Genomic DNA, 7,769 nt, shown 5'->3' on the forward strand with positions numbered 1-7,769 from the left:
ATTGCAGAAGTAGAACACATTGCCAAAAGGTGGCATCTACCACAAAGCAGCCCAACGAGACCTGTGCATTCTCAGTAGCCAAAGAATATTGGGCACATTTGCAAACCAGAAAAACTACCACGAGCATCACACATACAAGTATGCATTGTGACCTCTTCTATTGGCTACAATAGAATATTATTTTCAAGCATAGATTCATTGGGAAATGGCCACCTTGGGCACAGCAACCAGACCTGGATAGCTCTTGGTGTTTCTAAGCCAGCAGTACTTTCTTGCTCTGCCCCAGCTCCTTGAATGTGGGTACCTACATTTCCTGAGGGTGCATGGGAAGACCTCTAGATGCATGTGCATTCACAGGAGCCACACTGGCAGCCCCTGGGATAGGTTGTAGATCAAATATAGAAACAGAAACTAGGAAAGTGAGGAGGTGAAGAGTCAAATCCTCTGCTTGGAGAGCACAGTTATCTGGAACTCTGAATAGGCACTATCCTTGGAGTGATTATATATTGCTCATTTTGTTGTAGATCCCACAAACTTTGTGTTGTCCTGCTATTACACAATTAAAAATGTCTGTTGAAAGTCACATAGGTGAACTTTAGTGAAAATCAGGTGCCATTTTCTGAATCCTTGATACCCGTCCTGCATTCAGTTAGAATTATATACAAAGTGATTTGTTTTCTGTTTCCTTTTAAGCAGCTACTCTCTCTAGGACTATCAAATTGTGCATGGATACTGTGGGATTTTTTTGTTCAAAATTTACTTTTGTAGATATCTGAAGCTAGATTTTTATGATTTCCCAGGGTGTTTGTTGCAGCAAAAATAATGAGTCTTCAGAATCTTAAAAACCTGCTATGGTCCATGAAAGCTTATACCATAATAAATTCATTTTTAAGGTGCCACAAGAGTTTGCTGTAGATTTGAACACTACTTGGAGCAATTTATTAGATTGTGACATGCAAATAATTTTGATATAATAAACTATATAGCATATACATTAATAATATACTTCCATGTCACTGTGCAGCAGCCTGTTTAAGCAAAGCAAGACCTCATTGCTCTGGTTTGTCAATGGCTTTTGAATTCAGATATGCTTGACAACCCACAACATAGGCTGGTTTGCAAACCAGCCTCGAACCATTGATTTGGGCCCTTGTGACTCATGCTATGTGAGATCACATAGGTTTGGAATTGAAAACAAATGGATTTGGCTTGTCATCTGAATGCAGACATAAAGGCTGAGTAATGAGTTCTCATTGGAAATCCCTTGTGAAAGTAGGTTGAATGCAATGGAAAGTTTTCTTGCCCTTTTCCAATGGTGTCTGACATGACGGCTGATCCTCTTAACCATCACAACCATCCTGCAAGGTAAGAGGTTACAAGAGTGCCATGATCCAGGGACCGAGCAGGGACTTCAGATTAGGTCTCCCTACTTAAAGCTGATGTCCATTATCTCACACTTACTCTATTTTCCCTTGAGACATTCTCTTTCATAAGAGAGTGTCTTTTATATTTGCTCCTTTGTAGTTCACACATTTTCCAATTCAGTGTTTATGAAATACGAAGGCTGCAATCCTCAGTATACTTACCTGAAAACAGTGTGAGTGGCTTCTTGGTAAACCAAATTGGGACACTGCACTGAAAGTACTACTGTGATGATTCTCCCTTCCCCCTTTCATCTCGTAGCACATAGAAATACAAAATCATGTTGCTCATCCTTCCAACTCGGCATTGTAAAAATATTTACTTTTAGGAAAGATCTTCATGTGAGCAATAAATTTTGTTTTTCCAACAGTAACTTCAGAAAAGCCAGCATAGAAGCGTTTCAAGTCCTGCTATTAATATTCTGAAACAGTTAATATGGTAGAACAAGGGCGTAAGACAATTTTGAATCAGTGTTAATAGTGCCTGCAAGTAGATTGTCCATGAATGGTTCTCTCTGAAAAATAAGCCATATAATGAGGAGCTCATGTGTGTAAGCTATGGTTGCATAAGCTGTTGTTGCCTGGGGAAAGAGGGGGACTTGGAAAACCCAAAGTCAGACAAAAATAGCATGTGTAATTTTGGATATAGACACAGATTTGCCTCTTAATTTTGTCATCTACTGAGTTCTAGCAGCTAGATTTATTCTACATAGATGAATGAAGTGGGAAATATCAAAACATTGGTCATTTTTAAAAATGTTCCAAAAAAACCCTGTCAAATTTGTAAGTAACTCATTGAACATTAACCATGTAGGGCAGTTTTACAGCCCAGTCATGATCCTAGAGAGATGTCTGCTGCTTGCATTAATGCAAACTGGGCTAAGATCTGATTCTTGCTCAGCATCAACTTTGCATCATGCCTAACAGCTTAAAGAGACAGGTAGAGAGGATACCAACCACTTTAATAGATACCACTGTATCAGTTAAGTTGCCCACTAATCAATTCTAGCTCTCCTAGCAATTGCACAAAGAAAGCAATCTAGAGTTGCCTTTACTGCAGACTAACACAAGCAAATCCAATTCCCTTCTGTTGATGCATGCCAGACTGTAGGAGGAATTGCAAGCTAAGAGTTTAATGAGGCTCATGGTTTTGGTGGAGGTAGTAAGCCCAACCAGTCACTGCACAATACTGTTCTATCCCTTAGCCCAGAAGTGGAAAACCTGTGGCCTTCCAGATACTGGATTCCAACTCCCATCAATCCCAGCCACCATAACAAATGGTCAAGGATAATTAAAGTTATAATCCAGTAATATCTGGAGGGCTGAAGGTTTCCAGGGGGGCAAATACCAATATTTACACTGAACGACTAAACTTATCAGAAACTTACAGTATATTTGTGTTTTTGTTGTTGTTAGGTAGCAGTTGAAGTCACCAAGTTGGAACGTATTAAAAGGTCTACCTACCATCTACTGCTTGCTGTGACTGCAGACTATCCAGTGGCCTGCAGGCCTGCATACCCTTAACTGCAGAGCACAGATCACTCCATATATATTAAGTGAAGCTTCATGTTGCAAGGCAAAGGTTGCTTGCTAGCCTTACTTTCTAACTTGGAGGAAATAACACTGCTACCCCGAATAATGTACTAAAGTGCTGGAGTGGAAAGAGGCACAATTCTTGACATTTGATAACATCTATTTGTAGCAATCTCAGCAGCTCAAAGGAAGGGGAGAAACATTTTCAAGCTCCTACCAGAGTTTGGGTGGGGGAATACTATGTCCTCCTTGGTCCAGCGATCCCCAGCTGTGGGGCTAGAACAGAAACTACAATATGTTGTTGAGGAGAAGCCCTTGTGGAGTTTGCCCCCCATCACTGTGGGGGTGGCAGCAGGATGTTTTGTCTCAAGTGCTGAAACATCTTGGACAGCCCCTGATTTCAAGTTCCTCATTAAAGCTATTCTAATTTTTCTAGACTTCTTGTTTGGAGCTTGTTGTCTGTCACATTTAGGTCCGAACAAATTTATTTGAACAGTGATACCTCGGGTTAAGAACTTAATTCGTTCTGGAGGTCTGTTCTTAGCCTGAAACTGTTCTTAACCTGAGGTACCACTTTAGCTAATGGGGCCTCTCACTGCCACCGCGCCACTGGCACACGATTTCTTTTCTCATCCTGGGGTAAATTTCTTAACCTGAGGTACTATTTCTGGGTTAGTGGAGTCTGTAACCAGAAGCGTCTGTAACCTGAGGTATCACTGTATGCCTTTTGTAGAATAAATCCTTTTTAAAATCCCCATGTTTTGCCTGCCCAGAAATGGAGTTATCAGTCTTTATTACTTTTTCATTCTCAACTTGACTGTGGGGGGATGCCTATAAATAGACAAGCAACTGGTCTTCCACGATCACTGCTTACAACCGTGATCACAGTGACTGACAGTGCCTCATCTCCATCTGTTGCAGGGCAGGCCCAAGACATTTTGGCACCCGAGGCAAACCAAAAAATGATGCCCCCACCACCAGGGAAGAAAGGGTGAAGATCTCCATCAGAAATAAGGGGGGGGGATAAAGATCTGCATAAGGCTCTCTAGAGGGTCAGTAAAGCTCTCCATCAGGAACAAGTGGGGGAATCAAATCAGCCTCACCCAATGGTTGAAATGGGAATCAAAGGTAATCATGGAGGGGAAAGGGACCCACTCTGAATCATGTTGGCAGGTGCAGAGCCCAAGAAACCCTAAAGGGCAGCTTCTGTTGTTTCCTCCCTCGGGTGTGGGAAGAGACAAGCAGCACCTATTTACAGAGAGGTGGTTGCCTTACCTTGCCTCGTGTGGGTGAACCGTGATCTGTTGTATACACCTGATGCCTTTTTGTCCCATTTTTAGAACAGATCTAGACATCAGACACGCTTATGGGCATGAAAGTGCAAGTGAGTTCCACTTTCTTCCTCCACACTTGGTTTAAAATATCTGGAGCTAGGCCAAGTCATCTCTCTTTGTAGGGAGATGGGCTTGCACTCCACTGTGGAGTTATCAAACCAATATTCCCACAAAGGAAGGGGTGTTGCCTCAATGCTGGACATTCAAAACAAAGGTAGGAATTGCAGTTTCCTCCTACCCCTTGTTTCATACACTTTTGCCCTACATGGAACATTAATTTTCTAAGCATTGAGTAACCAACAGATTGGTGTTGTATTCATCATATGAGTTGTTTTTTGTTTGTTTGTTTAAAATGATAATCTTCCCCTAAGATCAGGGCCGGCCCAATATATTATGTTCAGGATGCTGATACCCCTGCTCAGTTCTACATAACAAGCTGATTAGACTGCCAGTTGAACTTTGCTTCAGTGCTAGGGATGCAATTACATCCTCCGTGAACACCTGGGAGAGCATACCTGATTAAAGGCCCAGGAGGGGCCATATGGCGACAGTGAAGCCTGGCTGGGGGCTCAGGAGGAACAGCCAGGAGTTGCTACAGCTGCCCAAGGTGGTTGCTGCACTGTCTAATGGTAGGGCTGGCCTAGCCTAAGAACAATAACAGTGAACCTCATTGAAAAACGTACCCAAGCGCTCTCGCTCTTTTCCTAGAACAAATCAAACTCTCTGCCGGTGACACAGATGGTCTGTGAGTTGTTGGGGAGGCAAACGTTGGCAGGCTGATAAGCTCAGAAAAATGTGCTGCAATCTGGAACAAATTGTCAATTAAAAAAACATCTAAGTTAAGGTCAGAGAAACTGCTTTTAAAAATGTTGTGATGGCAGCGTCTTACACCTATCACAATCCACCATATATTTTATCAATGAACTGCGAAAGGTGTTGTAACAATATATCTCACATTATGCAGTTGCTTCTGTGGTCTCCTAGGAGGATCCAAAGCTCAATGAGGAGCCAGAGCTCAGACCACATGTTTGGTATGCAGAAGGTCTCAGGTTCAATTTCCAGCATCCTCCAGGTAGGGCTTGAAAGAGGCCTGTCTGAAACCCTGAAGAGCCACTTTCAGCCATTGGTAATGCTGAGCAAGATAGATTTGAGTTGGTATCAGGCATCTTCCGGTATGGTTCCAAGTCTTCTATGAAATTAAGTACCATTAGCAATAATTCCTGATGTGGTACTTCTGGGTAACATTCTTGATGAGCTCCAGCCAAGCAGCATATTTTGCATAAATATTTAGCTATGTGAGGTCAGTGCAGCTTGTTCAGGACTTGTGCAGCCCTGAAAAATAAACCCATGGCTGCTTGGTATTTACAAGCATGGGACTTTGTAACTGTGGAAAATTTGCTCATCAAGTTCAGCTTTCCAGCTTTCCAGAAAGCTTTCCGAGTCAAATGGCACCATTTTGTTTGTTTCCTTTTCAATAAATCTCACTTGGTGCTGCAAGTTAATTATACATATTTTTTAATTGATTTGGACTACTGCTCTGTCTTCTGAGATTTGTTTTTCTTCATTGTCTTAAATGAAAAAAGTTAACTGCTTGACATGTAGCTGTATGTATTTTGGAGTACACGGAATTTTTCTGTGTCTATTTTATAAGTATGTAAGAAATAAGAATGTAAAATGGAATGCCAAACTAGACTCCCTTCTGAGCCTCTGTGATGTCTTGTTGCCACAGTAATAGAAATTACAGCTTTTAAAAACACAACAAAAAATTCTGACCTAGAGAGCTACAAGTAGGTCCAGATCTATGTCCATAATTTTTGGATTTCTTTTAGTAGTGATGATCATCAGTAAGACTTATGACCAGACTTACTGTTCTTCAGATTCACAGTCTTGGAAAGCTTCTAGATCCATCACAGTGCAAGCAATTGTAACTATCTTCCATGGTTGAGCTACCTCCTCACAGACCAAGGGTTGTTGACTATTGTTAGTTTCAGGTGGGATTCAATCACACATCAGTGAGTTCAAGCTGTGCAATTGTAGCTGAGTAGGAGGCCTTGCACAGAAAGCTCACTTCCCCCAAAGATTGGACTTTTGCGATAAGGAAAGTGACTGACAAATGCAGGAGGAAATGTTGGGTAACACTTGCTTTGATACAGTGTCATCTAACCTCCCTGCAAACAAATCAGAATAACTGCATGATAAACAGGTTGTCTGAAAGCACTCCCAGTCCAGGCAGTGTAAGCTATTATGTATTCCTTACATTTTCATCCTGCCATTCCCCTAAATTGCTCAGCATGGCATAGGTTTCTGCCCCGTCACCACTCTTGTATCTTCACAAGCACACTGTGAGGTAGGTTGGGCTGAGAGAGTGTGACTGGTCCAAAGTCACCCAGTGAACTTCACACATGAATGGGGATTTCTAGCAGTGTCTCCCTAAGTCATAGCTCAACAGTATAGCCGTCAGGCCCAGGCAGAGGCGGGGCGGGGAGGCGGGCAGCTGGGTACACTTGCCCCAGGCCTCAGAGGGCAAAGCCTGCCAGATTTATGTTGTCATGCCAATAACAAGACTCCTGCCCCGGGCTTCAGATGACGTGGTATGTGGGTGTGGGTGTGGGTGTGTGTAGTTACACACATATTAGGCGTGCCTAATATGTCACTGCTTGTAGAACATTATATTGTACATGGGTTCCAGCATCTACATTGGTCCTGTTTAAAGGTGCCAAACCTGTCCTTTACAACTCTGCGTCTCCATAGCGGTGGACACTTTTCTTGCATGCAGCGACAATCTTTAATAAAAACTGCTTGTTGCCCTCAATTTTATACCACCTGTGCACAAAATATAATAAACACAGCAGGCAGGGAGATAATTATAGTGGCTGCCTGATGCTTGCGGTCCTTGGTTTCCCTTGAGGTACATAAAACTCTGAACCTGATTATTTCCAAAAAGTGCTGTAAGTACTTTTGCAGGGTAGAGGGTGATAGACTGGGATTTAGTGATTAGTGGATTTTTAATTTGTTTTGGTACACCGTGTTATGTTTTGCCTTTGCTCATTTTGTTGGGTGTTTTAAAAGTGCTCTGATCGTTCCTCAGCTCTCGGAATAGTCAAGCAAAGGTCATGTTTTCTTTTTATGGCACAAGAATAGTCACTGGCTGCCTGGGATTTTTGCAGAAACACTCATTTTATAGAATTTTTGCTTGTCGGAGACATAGTAGATGATACTGAAATTTAATTTAAGCTTTGATCTGCTGCAAATATATATATACTGTGCTTATTTACTTGGCACTGCCTTTGAGATTACATAGCCTTTGCAGAAAGACGTGATGTGAAAACCTTATAGGAGGGAATTAAAGAGTGTAATCCACATGGAGGATCTCCTGCTCTTAGAAGTTAACAGCCTGCATATTGTGCATTACAATGGGGCTTGCAAAAGAGAATGTCCTGGTGGATATGCTCAAAGTAATTGCATTTCTTTTATCTGTTTG

This window comes from Podarcis raffonei, chromosome 12 (genome assembly GCF_027172205.1).
Source record: "Podarcis raffonei isolate rPodRaf1 chromosome 12, rPodRaf1.pri, whole genome shotgun sequence".
NCBI classification, from domain to species: domain Eukaryota; kingdom Metazoa; phylum Chordata; class Lepidosauria; order Squamata; family Lacertidae; genus Podarcis; species Podarcis raffonei.